Below are 13,438 nucleotides of genomic sequence, written 5' to 3' on the forward strand. Positions count from 1 at the left end.
ATCTCAGCTCCTTCCGGCGCGGGTTAAAGACCCACCTGTTTGAACAAGCTGGCCTGGCCTGATGGGGAGTTAATTTGGGTTTTAAATATTTGTATATTTTATTGTTTTATCTTGGGCATTAATTTAATTCTATTTTAACTTTTGTAGTTTTGTATTTTTATCATATGCCCTGTTCACCGCCCTGAGTCCCTTGGGAGAAGGGCGGTATAAAAATTTAATAAAAACTAAAAACTAAAAACTAAAACTAAAACAAGATGAGATGGGGTGGAAGTAACAATTAAAAGAGAGATTTATATGCTAAGAGCTTTTGCAGATGATTTGGTATTGTTTTTGGAAGATCATTTAAAGGAAAAGTGAAGCGTTAATAGGCATATTAAAAGAATTTGGTGCATCAGGAAGCCTCAAGATTACCAAACAGGAGATGGAGATGTTAACAACAATATGAAAATACAAGATTAAACAGAACTGATATATCAAATAGGTTTTAAGATTGAGAAGAATCTAAAATATTTGGATATCACTATGACAAATATGAATTGTATGATTTCAAAATAACTACGGCAGGACATGGAATGTTTAAAAAGTAGGTTAAAATGGGAGAAATTACAACTGTCATTGCTGGGCAGACTTTTTGTGATTAACATGGATGTCTTGCCTAGAATGTTGTTTTTATTTCAGACAATACCTGTTTTGACAACTGATGTATCACTTAAACAGTGGTAAACAGATATATCTTAATTTGTATACCGGGGAAAAGTGAGTTCAATACAAGGTGTTACAAGATGCAAAGGAGAGAAGGGGACTGTTACTTTGAGAAACTGTAAACGGTGAGAATATGTACTTCACTATTAAGGGCCATGTGTATTTAAACATAGTCTTCTTCATTTAAGTACAGGTGGCCCAGGTCGTCTAATCTGTGCATCATGTTTTGATGTGCTAATTGTAACAAATGCATTCATGTTGCATGGTAAACTTTGTGTTTATTTGGGTTAGATTTTGTTGTAGCTTAGCTTTGTTGTGAATGTAGGCCATTTAATTTTTTTGTAGGTAATGTATTTTGTTAATCCAAAAAGTATACTAATAACCAGTTTATATGAAATCTTCATCACTAGACTTTTGGCACTTACCTCCAATGAAAAGCGGTTACATAGATAACATGATCCAGTGGAAAAATCAGCATAACCTAAGGTAGATACCTTGGTTCACTGCTATGAAATTGCTGGAGAAATGGCACCACTGTTTTGTGAGATTTGAAAGAGGGGTCAAAGCGGCCATCTACCTTAACAGTGAACAGCCCTCTCTGAACAGGGGGAAGGGATACGACACCTCCTATCCCCTGTTTTACAACACAAGTTGTTGTTTTGTTTTGTTTTTAAGCCAGGGTAATAAATAAAATTATGGTTCTGTTAGTGGTTCTTGCTAAGCTCCCTGGCAGTAGAAGCACTAATACATCAATGGGCCATATCAAGAACATTTTGCTTGGGGCTACCTCAGATTGGAAGCCATTCTTAGAAATATCTTCCATGTGTTGGGGGCTGGAATTAAGCTTTATTCAAAGTGGACTACTCTCCATCTTCAGGGAAAGTGATTACACGTTTGAAAGCAATATGAAACTTAAAGTGAGAATTAATTCTCACACAATCAGTGAGAAACCAGATAAGAGCAAGCTTCATCATCTTGAAAACAAAGATCAGGTGGAAACAAGCAAAATCTCAGTTAAGCAGGGCAGTATGAATAACTAAACTTTGTCTTTGCAAATAAGGCTAGCCTATTATTTACTGTAGGGACGCGGTGGCTCAGTGGGTTAGGATGCTGAGCTTGTCGACCAGATGGTCGGCAGTTTGGCGGGTTGAATCCCGAGTGCCGCGTAACAGCGTGAGCGCCTGTTACTCGTCCCAGCTTCTGTCAACCTAGCAGTTCGAAAGCAAGTAAAAATGCAAGTAGAAAAATAGGGACCACTCTGGTGGGAAGGTAACAGCATTCCGTGCGCCTTTGGCATCTAGTCATGCCAGCCACATAACCATGGAGACATCCTCAAACAAACGGTGGCTCTTCGGTTTTGAACCAGAGATGAGCACCAGCCCCTAGAGTTGGAAACGACTAGCACTCACGTGTGGGGGAACCTTGACCTTGACCTTTTACAACATAAGGAAAAACAAGTCACATAGATTCTCTTAGATACAGAGAATTTGACAATTGGAACCAGGTTTTCATTTTTTGAGATTGATTGACCCATCACAAAAAACACAAATAATTAACAGAATAACAGAGTTAGAAGGGACTTTGGAGGTCTTCTAGTCTAACTCCTGTTTAGGCAGGAAACCCTATACCATTTCAGACATCTTCTTAAAAATCTCCAGTGCTGGAGCACCCACAAGTTTTGAAGGCACATCATTTGAGTGATTAATTGTTCTCACTGTCAGGAAATTCCTCCTTAGTTCTAGGTAGCTTTTACCCTTGATTACTTTCCATCCATTGTTTCTTGTCCTGGCTTAGGCTGTGTTGGAGAATAGCTTGACTCCCTCTTCTTTGTGGCAACCCGACACATTGGAACACTGCTATCATGTGACCCCTTGTCCTTCTTTTCATTAAACTAAGCATACCTAATTCCTGCAACCACTCTTCCTATGTTTTACCCTCCAGCCCACTAATCATCTTTGTTGCTCTTCTCTTTCCAGAGGCTCAACATCTTTTTTATATTGTGGCCACCAAAATTGGATGCAATATTCCAAATGTGGTCTTTCCAAAGCCAAGCGATACTTACATTTCATGTGATTTTGATTCTATCCCTTTGTTGATTGTTAATGAGGATTTTAAAAACCATGTGATATACATAAAGGTGCAGGACAGGGATGCCCACTGTACTCGTCCCAGCTTCTGCCAACCTAGCAGTTTGAAAGCACATAAAAATGCAAGTAGAAAAATAGGGACCACTACGGTGGGAAGGTAACAGCGTTCTGTGCGCCTTTGGCGTCTAGTCATTCCCGCCACATGACCACGGAGACGTCCTCAGACAGGCACTGGCTCTTTGGCTTTGAAATGGAGATGAGCACCGGCCCCTAGAGTTAGAAACAACTAGCACACATGTGCGGGGGAACCTTTACCTTTACTATTATTTACTGTAATTGCTGGATTCTCAATCTACAATGATTTCTTAGTCCTTGGAGTTTCTTTTGAAATTATGCCTGTGGTTCATGTCCAGCCTCCATCTGAACCCTGAAAAATAAATCACCTTTCAGATACCCCATGAGCAAGAGGAATCCATCCTACCAAATTTCCAATGAGCCTCAATAGCTGTATTTATCCTTTGAGACATTCAGAAAAAAGGTGCTAGAGGAACAAGGATCCTCTTATTCTGACAGCATCAACAGCTGTTCGATTGAAATAGGTTTCAGCCAAAGATGGTCCATCTCAGCATGGGCAAAACTAGATAACTTGGGAACTAACTCCAGGAAGCTGTCCATCTTGATTGCTTACTTCATTTCTTGTCCTTCAACTTTTCTTTCATCAGTATCCAGATATGATGGATCTGGACAAAGATCCTTTGTCTCTGTTGATCTTGCAACCAAATTTCCTTCTAAAGTTCTGGGTACCAGAGCATATATATAATATTAGAGTTCTCTTAAGAATGATAACAGTCAGCATAAAAGTCCTGTCAGTCACTCTCTTTGAACAAGAAGTGGCATTCTATATTGACATAGCAAGCAAGCTTTTTCCTCAAAAAAGCCATCCTGGATAAATAGATTCAGTATATTCATATCTATTAAGCATCTCAACTCCTCTATGAGATAATCCAAATCCATTTGTTGCAGAATACCCTAGCACCACACACACGCACACACACACACACAAACACACTGTTAAGCAAACAATGTATCTCTTTATTTGTCTATTTTGTTTTTAAATAGCTTATCTGGAGGGAACATTCCATTCATCTTTTTTCATATCTTTCTTTTTCCAGTTTTTACTGTGCAACCTTCACTCTGAAAAGATGGACTGTTTGTTACTTTAAGAAACTGTAAACGGTGAGAATATGTACTTCACTATTAAGGGTCATGCGTATTTAAACATAGTCTTCTTCATTTAAGTACAGGTGACCCAGGTCATCATGTTTTGTGCATCATGTTTTGATGTGCTAATTGTAACAAATGTATTCATGTTGCATGGTAAACTTGGTGTTTATTTGGGTTAGATTTTGTTGTAGCTTAGCTTTGTTGTGAATGTAGGCCATTTAATTGTTTTATGGTAATGTATCTTGTTAATCCAAAAAGTATATTAATAACCAGTTTATATGAAATCTTCATCACTAGATTTTTGGTACTTACCTCCAATGAAAAGCGGTTACACAGATAACATGATTCAGTGGAAAAATCAGCATAACCTAAGGTAGATACCTTGGTTCACTGCTATGAAATTGCTGGAGAAATGGCACCACTGTTTTGTGAGCTTTGAAAGAGGGGTCAAAGAGGCCATCTACCTTAAGAGTGAACAGCCCTCTCTGAACAGGGGGGAAAGGATACGACACCTCCTATCTCCTGTTTTACAACACAGTCCTCTCAGCAGTTCCAAGTAGGCTCCACACCCATTTGCACTACTCAGGTGACCCCGAGGGCACAGATAAACCTCCAAGTGCGGTCACTGACCTTCAGAAAGAATGCAAAAGGCCAGCTGTCTGCAGGGAGTATAAATCCTTCCAGTTCTGGTTCCACAACATGATGATTTTATTATGGTTTCATCTTGATTTAATATATTATCTCCTATATTTTATTGTCCACATATCTTATATATTTATATATTTTTGCTGATGTTTTATTCAAACTAAATTTGTATATCAGTGGTGCCATATGCTAAATAAATAAACAAACAAACACATAAATAAATAAATAAATAAATAAATAAATAAATAAATAAATAAATAAATAAATAATAAATAAATAAATAAATCTTTTTAAGAGGAAAAATTTGCTTTTTTAAAAAAATAGAGGCTACTCTTACAACTGCACCTTTATGTATTTATCTATTAAATTTGTATACCGCCCACCTCACTGTTATAATGACTCTTTGGTGGCTGTAGTTACAGGAGGACCTAAAAATGAAGGATTAGAGCAGCAAGCAGCTTGAAGACTTCAAGTTGCTTGGCTCTACTATGTTGGAACTCAGATGGCTTCTAGGTTGGTGGCCACTGTGCTCTGCTTGAGTCTTGCTTTTCAATTTGCAAATTGGACACGATGGAGTGAGGTAGGTTTGGGCTTGTGCAAATCACAGTGTCCCCGTCTCTTAATAATGAAATGCCTGTTCAGTGCTTCAGTGTACTTAAGTCGTGTTAAGACATGCTGAATTACTGAAACATGCTTGGGTTGTATAAAGAGCTAATTGGCTGCTCCTGGGTTTCCCAGCACCCCGACAAACCTGTTCTGTGGATTAAAGGTAAAGTTCCCACCTTCAAGAGACGGCAAGGCAGAAAATTGGAAGAGGCTCATTAGAGATTTTTCTTGCTCCATCCCCCATATGAAACTTGCTGGTTCTATTTTCTCAACATGGGCTGCATGCGTTCAGCATTTCACCTGCAGAAGGGAAGGCTCAAAGAACATGCATATGTCAACCAATCTGCAAGTATCAAAGACCTGCTTACTTCATCCAAGGATTAATGCAGGCAATGTTTGCAGAAGCTTTGCACAATGTTTGCATAGCAGAACGCAAAGCTAGAGGCTTTTAAGCTCTGTATTTTAGGAGCATCCTTCTACCCACAGAAAAGCTGTCCAAAATCTGACATCAGGAAGCTTCAGTCCTCCTGCTACAGTTATTTCTCCAAATTAGGCATATATGGAGGTTGACCCTTTCCAGCATCCCGTCAATGCATTCTAAATCTCATCTACATGGTGTGGTTAAAAAACTTTTGGTCCTGACTAATACAATCCCACCAATCTTATCTTCAATGTGAAAGCATGAGCGGGATGTTACAAGACAGCTCATAAACCTATCAACAAGCTGTCCTTGTGCAGGGGGTGTGGGGGTGGGCACTGTCCAAAACATTGCTGCAGTTTCAGTGCAAGGCTGAGCTCCGAATCCTGAGACAAAAGTTTCAGGAACATTTTCTGGAAATGCTAAACCTGCTGAATCTGTTCAGAGAGTCATGTTTCCCAGGATGCAGTGCAAGCTTAGTTCCTGGAACTCATTTTACAACATATTCTTGAAATTCCCCATTGAAATTTGGGGGTTTAACCAAGATCCTGTTTTCTCCTCAGGACTCAATCAACCATTTTATGTTCTCCTCCCTTCCCTTTCATGTTTCCTTTTTTCATCCTTCCCTTCCCTTCCATCCTTCCCTTCCCCTGCCCTGCCCTCCCTTTCCTTCCCAAATTCAATGCTAGAAGCAACAGAAAGGAAATTGTCAGCAAGTCCTCTTACTAAACAAGGTATTTTAAATGCCCCACAGGGATTTCTTCTCAATTCGGCTTCAGATCTAGCTACAGTGGGGCTACAGATGTGTCACCGGATGGTTAAAATCAATACATTAAAAGTGCTTGTTAGCAAGGCTTATTTTCTGTATTGCTGTTAAAGACCTTTTCTAAAGAAAGAAAGAAAGAACTGGGAGACGACCTGAATCATAGTAGCCTCCTCTTTACTCTCTGGAGAGGCTATTTCACCAGGTCTAGCATTCCTATTTGGGGATGGGGGTGAGAAATTTCAATTAAAGACAAGGCTAAGGGGAGAGGTGACGGCAATCTTGCAATACTTGAAAGGCTGTGAGTTTATTGTCTGTTGTCTTCAAGATTAGGACAAGAATCAAAGTGTGGAAACCTTACAGAGTGAGATCCAAACTCAAAAAAGGGGGGAATTTCTTGACTACTGGCACCATTAAGTAGTGGATGAGTCTGCCTCGTCACTAAAGGTTTTCAGGCAAAGGTTAGATAGCCATTTCTCTAGAAAGAATCTGAGGGGGGGGTTGCCTTATAAATAGAGTTTTACTAGAAGATTTTGGAGGTCTTCATACCCCATGATCTGGTGAACTCTTCAGTTTTCAGCTACTCAATAAGAGCCTACACCCCAAAAACGAGAGGTATTGCTGAGGCTCCAAGCCAACCCATGTGATAAAGAGAAACCATTGTGAAGGGATATTATTATTATTATTATTATTATTATTATTATTATTATTATTATTGTTGTTGTTGTTGTTGTTGTTGTTGTTGTTGTTGTTGTTGTTATCTAGAAATTAGAATTGTGAGCACCAGCCCTCCAGGTCACAAGGGTTCAGAGAATCCCATAAGTTGAAATAGTTTCCACATCTTATCCTGGTGAAGTGGTTTTTCAAAACAAGCGTCATGCTCAGATTTCTCTGCATGGTTTGTGAGTTGTGACTCATTGTTCCTGAACCGCTGACAACTTTCCCCATTTGGCTCACTTCTGAATCAGTAGATGGGTTTCCAACAAGGGGAAAATGTTCAGATTTCACTCCTTTTCTTCTGCCTTTTGCCTATCGCTTTTTTTCTGTCCTCCAACCTCTGGCAGAAAACTAGGTTGGAACCGTCTTCAGTCTGAATTCATCTTCCCATCTTTGCTCGGGAAGAAACAGAATCAGGAGAATTCCATGTGGATCCTTCTCAGATTCTTTTCATTTCTTGCCTCCTTGTTCTTTAGTTCTAAGATTAAAAAAAAAATTCCTTTCTCTTTATCTATTTGTACACTTCATCTGTGTGCTTTACAGACGCGGTACATTGGTTCTGCAGCTTGTCAGCATTCCTGTTGGCTTTGATGCAAATCGGAAAGCATTAAAATGCATGTCCGAAAGAAGGAGAAGAACTAGTCACTGCCACTCTCTAGAATAGATCACCTGTCCTTCAAGAATGCGGGCCTGTATTTTTTTACAAATGGAAAATGTAGAGAATGATAACGGAGAACGTCTGCAAATGCATTTGCAAAAGGAAAAGTAATATTTACTATATGAATGAAGACCGGCTGGGCACCATGTCAGATTTTATTTGAACAACTGCCAGATCCCAAATCCTTCTGGGATGCTGTCATTTGCCCTGGGCCTCATTTTCAACATAATGTTTTGTTATGTTATCCCTGATGTTAAGCAACTTTCAGATGCCATTTTGGACTTCTCTCCAATACCCTGAAGGTACTACACCATAACAGGACAACCTATGGCTTGTGGCTGATAACCAACCCAAAAGCTCATTTTTCTGGTATCTAAGACTCTGCATCATCCAATTGTGGTTGTGAGTTTGTTGAATACCAGTAGTGTGATCTTCTTCTAATTTACTGGATTTTCTGTAAGCCCAAGAAAGAGCTTAAAGCAATTTAAAAACAAACAAAAATCAAGCCAAAGTCTCAACTCCATAAATTTGACCATCCATTTGAATCACTTCCCTAAAAAAATACATTAAAGGCAATATCTAGTCCCCTCTCTATTAACTTTTACAAAAATGCTTAAAACAGTCCTCTTGCATCGGGTTTTTGGAGAGTAGGATAAAGAGACATGTATGACTTAGATTTGTTCAGCACTCAGCAGGGAAAACAAACTGTGTAAAGATTATCTTTATTAGTGTCATACTGGGTAGAACAGAGCAGTGTCTGTGAGTCTGGAGAAGAAACAAAGTACTCTTTGTCGTCCCCCCCCACCCCCCAAATCACAGGTTCTCCACCCTTGATCTGGGAAAACAGAATCTTGGCATTTTAGAACCAGGAATTAGCATCATTAGTATCTCTTAATCTGTTTTTTTCTGTTAGAAAAAACAATACTTCCAGAAGGAGGAGGAGGAGGAGGAGGAGGAGGAGGAGGAGGAGGAGGAGGAGGAGGAGGAGGAGGAGGAGGAGGAGGAGGAGGAGGAGTTTTTATTGAACTTTAGTGACAAGATCATTGCTGGATCAGACAATACAGAGTGTCAGGCTCCAGTTTATCATTTCCAAGGGTAATGTCTCAACAACGATAGTATTATGTATGTGCTTCTTTCAAAAAATGGTATTATTGTTAAGTTACATCCTGGAGCCTATAGAACTAATCTGAAAATGGGGAGATACATTTCCCTCTTTAGTAAAACGGCCTTGAGATTTTTAGATTTATGAGGAAATGAATAAACATTTCTGAAACCATTTCTTGTCTCTTCAGTCATGAAATCTGTAATTTGCTCAACATTAAATAACATTGTGTAGGGCAAGTGTTAACAATACAATATCCAAGACATCCTCCGTTGGGGTCTTTAGCCTCTCTTAGATTAAATTAAAAAATGAATGTTAAAAGTCATGGTTGAAAACTCATGCGATGAGCCTGAAATTGTGTGAAATTTGAACGTTCTTGCCCACGCTTCTGTTGATCTCTCTCAACAGAGAGATAATTGCAACTCACATTATTCTGGGAGTTGAAATTTACACATCTTAAAGTTGCCTAGTTTGAAAAACACTGATTTCAATTGCTTAAAATTTGTAGCAAATCCCCATATTTGGTGTCCTACTCTCCAAAAACCCGATGCAAGAGGACTGTTTTAAGCATTTTTGTAAAAGTTAATAGAGAGGGGACTAGATATTGCCTTTAATGTATTTTTTTAGGGAAGTGATTCAAATGGATGGTCAAATTTATGGAGTTGAGACTTTGGCTTGATTTTTGTTTGTTTTTAAATTGCTTTAAGCTCTTTCTTGGGCTTACAGAAAATCCAGTAAATTAGAAGAAGATCACACTACTGGTATTCAACAAACTCACAACCACAATTGGATGATGCAGAGTCTTAGATACCAGAAAAATGAGCTTTTGGGTTGGTTATCAGCCACAAGCCATAGGTTGTCCTGTTATGGTGTAGTACCTTCAGGGTATTGGAGAGAAGTCCAAAATGGCATCTGAAAGTTGCTTAACATCAGGGATAACATAACAAAACATTATGTTGAAAATGAGGCCCAGGGCAAATGACAGCATCCCAGAAGGATTTGGGATCTGGCAGTTGTTCAAATAAAATCTGACATGGTGCCCAGCCGGTCTTCATTCATATAGTAAATATTACTTTTCCTTTTGCAAATGCATTTGCAGACGTTCTCCGTTATCATTCTCTACATTTTCCATTTGTAAAAAAATACAGGCCCGCATTCTTGAAGGACAGGTGATCTATTCTAGAGAGTGGCAGTGACTAGTTCTTCTCCTTCTTTCGGACATGCATTTTAATGCTTTCCGATTTGCATCAAAGCCAACAGGAATGCTGACAAGCTGCAGAACCAATGTACCGCGTCTGTAAAGCACACAGATGAAGTGTACAAATAGATAAAGAGAAAGGAATTTTTTTTTTAATCTTAGAACTAAAGAACAAGGAGGCAAGAAATGAAAAGAATCTGAGAAGGATCCACATGGAATTCTCCTGATTCTGTTTCTTCCCGAGCAAAGATGGGAAGATGAATTCAGACTGAAGACGGTTCCAACCTAGTTTTCTGCCAGAGGTTGGAGGACAGAAAAAAAGCGATAGGCAAAAGGCAGAAGAAAAGGAGTGAAATCTGAACATTTTCCCCTTGTTGGAAACCCATCTACTGATTCAGAAGTGAGCCAAATGGGGAAAGTTGTCAGCGGTTCAGGAACAATGAGTCACAACTCACAAACCATGCAGAGAAATCTGAGCATGACGCTTGTTTTGAAAAACCACTTCACCAGGATAAGATGTGGAAACTATTTCAACTTATGGGATTCTCTGAACCCTTGTGACCTGGAGGGCTGGTGCTCACAATTCTAATTTCTAGATAACAACAACAACAACAACAACAACAACAACAACAACAACAACAATAATAATAATAATAATAATAATAATAATAATAATAATAATAATAATAATATCCCTTCACAATGGTTTGATAAGAACAAATAGAGAGGTGGAGTTCCCCCTTAAAAGGACTTGATTCTTCCACCTCTTCTCCTTCCTCTTTCTTCTCTTCTCTTCTCTTCTATTAATTTTATTTTATTAATTTTATCAAAGTATAAAATACAAGGGAAAAAGCATAGAAAACTAAAAGAAGAGGGAGGGGGAAAGGGGGGGATAGTGTAAAGGACAAAAGAAAAAAAAGGCACGGGCTTCCGACTCTCTTTAGCACAGTAAAAGGTAACAACATTGCAACCACAACTTTTTGCTTTTACACAATAGATATACTGTACAAGCCATTTCTGTAACAATAAGCTTATCTAGTTCACAAAAACAGAATCAATGTTTCATATTTTTTTTCTCATTGCAAGGACAAAATCCGGAAGCAATTTCAAAATAGAGACAAGATTGAATATATTCTCTTCTTTGGGTAAAGGAATCAGTTTGACCATCTCTGCTTCTCTTTGCTGTGGGGAATAATATATCTCTTCTCTTCTCTTCTCTTCTCTTCTCTTCTCTTCTCTTCTCTTCTCTTCTCTTCTCTTCTCTTCTCTTCTCTTCCCTTCCCTTTCCCTTCCTTCTCTTCTCTTCTCTTCTCTTCTCTTCTCTTCTCTTCTCTTCTCTTCTCTTCTCTTCTCTTCTCTTCTCTTCCTTTCCTTTCCTTTCCTTTCCCTTCCTTTCTTTTCCTTTCCCTTCCCCTTCCCCTTCCCTTCTCCCATTACCCCCCCCACAAAAAAGAGTCAGAAGACTGAATGTACCCTAATGCCAGCCACAGAAACCCAAACAGAAAACAGAGGAATTTCTTCTGATAGATAGAAGGAAAATGTCTGAAGAATATACTGAAGAGGGAAACAAACAGTGCTTTTAAGGACACAGAGATGCTTGTCATTAGGAAAAAAAATAAGAAAGAAAGAAAAGAAGGAAGAAGGAAAGAAACAGCTTGAGCTGGCCATGTGAGGCTTTGGCAGGGTTTCCAAAGCAGCTTTGTCTCCTAAATATGTAACAAGACAAACAAACACAATGGAATGCCTCAGCTGAACTGCATCTGTATGAACATGCGCTGGACTGCAGACTCTGGAAATAAGATGAAAATCCAGTGCCAATCCTGGGGGCGTTATGTAAGATGATGTTTGGAAAAACAGAATCCACTCAAGGAGAATCCACATTCCAGTTTATTAAGCAAGAGACTGGAAGCAGAAGATGCTGCTGTTCCCATCATTGGCGTGCAAACACATCTGGGACATGGTGTTCAGCTCACCAATGGCATGGAAAAGCTGGATACAATGCAAAAGAAAAAAGAAAAGAAAATTAAACCAATGCTAAAAACATTGAGAAGTGGGAATACTGATGTGTCAATTTTTTTAGGGGGGGTGTTTCTGAAATTTGGGGGTGATTCTTATCCCATTTGATGGAAACACGGCTTTCAATCTCTTTTCCTGCAAAAAAAAATATAAGCTTGAAAGACTTTTGGGTAGAATGCAAAGTTAATCTGCTTCCTTCTCTTAAGCAGTAAGAATGCAGGTAGTCTCGACTTACAGCCGTGGGCTTAGTGACTGTTTGAAGTTACAACGGCACTGAAAAAAAAGTGGCTTATGACCATCTGTCACACTTTCTCTTTGTATTTTTATTTTATAACGAAATTTAATAGAATCTAAGAAAGAAAAAAAACATTAAACACACAGAAAACACTATGTGCCAGTGGCTTTATCTGTTCTATCTCTGCATAAATCATGCAGGCCATCCACAACATTACGCAAAATTTATCCTTATTAAAGAAATAATTCATCATTATTTTATTTTCATAATTTTTTTTGATGTTTTGTATTTTAACTTTTCTTGAATAAACTTAATAAAAGAACTAACAAAAAAAGAAATAATTCAATGATGCCCAGTCTGCATAATGTATGGAAGAGAATGCCTTCCTCCCTCCCTCCCTCCCTCCCTCCCTCCCTCCCTCTCTCCCTCCCTCCCTTCCTTCCTTCCTGCCTCCCTCCCTCCCTCCCTCCCTTCCTTCCTTCCTTCCTTCCTTCCTTCCTTCCTTCCTTCCCTCCTTTCCTTCCTGCCTTCCTTCCCTCCCTCCCTCCCTCCCTCCCTCCCTCCCTTCCTTCCTTCCCTCCTTTCCTTCCTCCTTTCCTTCCTTCCTTCCTTCCTTCCTTCCTTCCTCCCATCCATCCATATGGTATTCAGACAGCCCTGCTTCCAGGATACATAACAGACTTTTTTTTTCCTGATCATTCATTTGACATAACTAGAGTTTGCCTAATGCGGTGTAGGCAGCTCCATCTTTAGCCTTGGGTTAATTAATGTGCTGTTGGAGACGTTTTCCATATATGTGAATTTTCTGTGCCCCAAACTCTTTACTGGCTCTATATATGGTCAAGCAATGCAGGCAAGGGGTAACGTGGTCAGTTGGAAGATGTTTAGAGGGCTCCCTTCGCCCAGAGAACTCCAAGTGTGCTTGCCGACACACAAAAGCTGATAAAATCACACTGTAGGAGGACTGCAGAGGTGCCAAATAGGAATTTATTTCTAGGGTCAAAAGACTGTGACTTTCTTGGATCCATGGCTAGGTTAAAGGGGGGTTGCACCTCTCATTTCCCACG

This window comes from Vipera ursinii (assembly GCF_947247035.1).
Source record: "Vipera ursinii genome assembly, chromosome: 9".
Lineage (NCBI taxonomy): Eukaryota > Metazoa > Chordata > Lepidosauria > Squamata > Viperidae > Vipera > Vipera ursinii.